The following is a 324-nucleotide window of genomic DNA, read 5'->3' as shown; positions in this document are numbered from 1 at the left end:
AAAGATTTTTTTTTTAGTAACCCTGTCAGATTTCTTCATTCGATAAAAAAACTCATATTTCTGGCTCATGTTACCTAGAATGTCGATGAAGTTGTTTCTAAAATCCAGTTCAATTCAACTGCCAAATTCGGTTTAAGATTTAAAAAATAAATGGATTTCCGTTTATCGTGAGCATTGATTTAGTGCAATATTATAGTTATAAAAATAGATACATGCAGGAATTTTATTAAGTATAGTTTATTATTTTATCTGACTTTGAATTCTGTTCCTATATTTCTATTCATCAACAACAAACATCAATATTCGTTTGCCTGTACTCTATTC

The 324-nt window shown here is 27.8% G+C and overlaps 1 pseudogene; it reads right to left on the bottom strand.

The window, feature by feature from the left end:
• LOC119592043 overlaps window positions 1–324 on the bottom strand; it is a 12129-nt pseudogene that overhangs the window by 9961 nt on the left and 1844 nt on the right.

This window comes from Penaeus monodon, chromosome 29, assembly GCF_015228065.2.
Source record: "Penaeus monodon isolate SGIC_2016 chromosome 29, NSTDA_Pmon_1, whole genome shotgun sequence".
NCBI classification, from domain to species: Eukaryota; Metazoa; Arthropoda; class Malacostraca; order Decapoda; family Penaeidae; genus Penaeus; species Penaeus monodon.
Note: the sequence above shows the minus strand (reverse complement) of the source record. Positions and strands in the feature narration are given on the sequence as shown.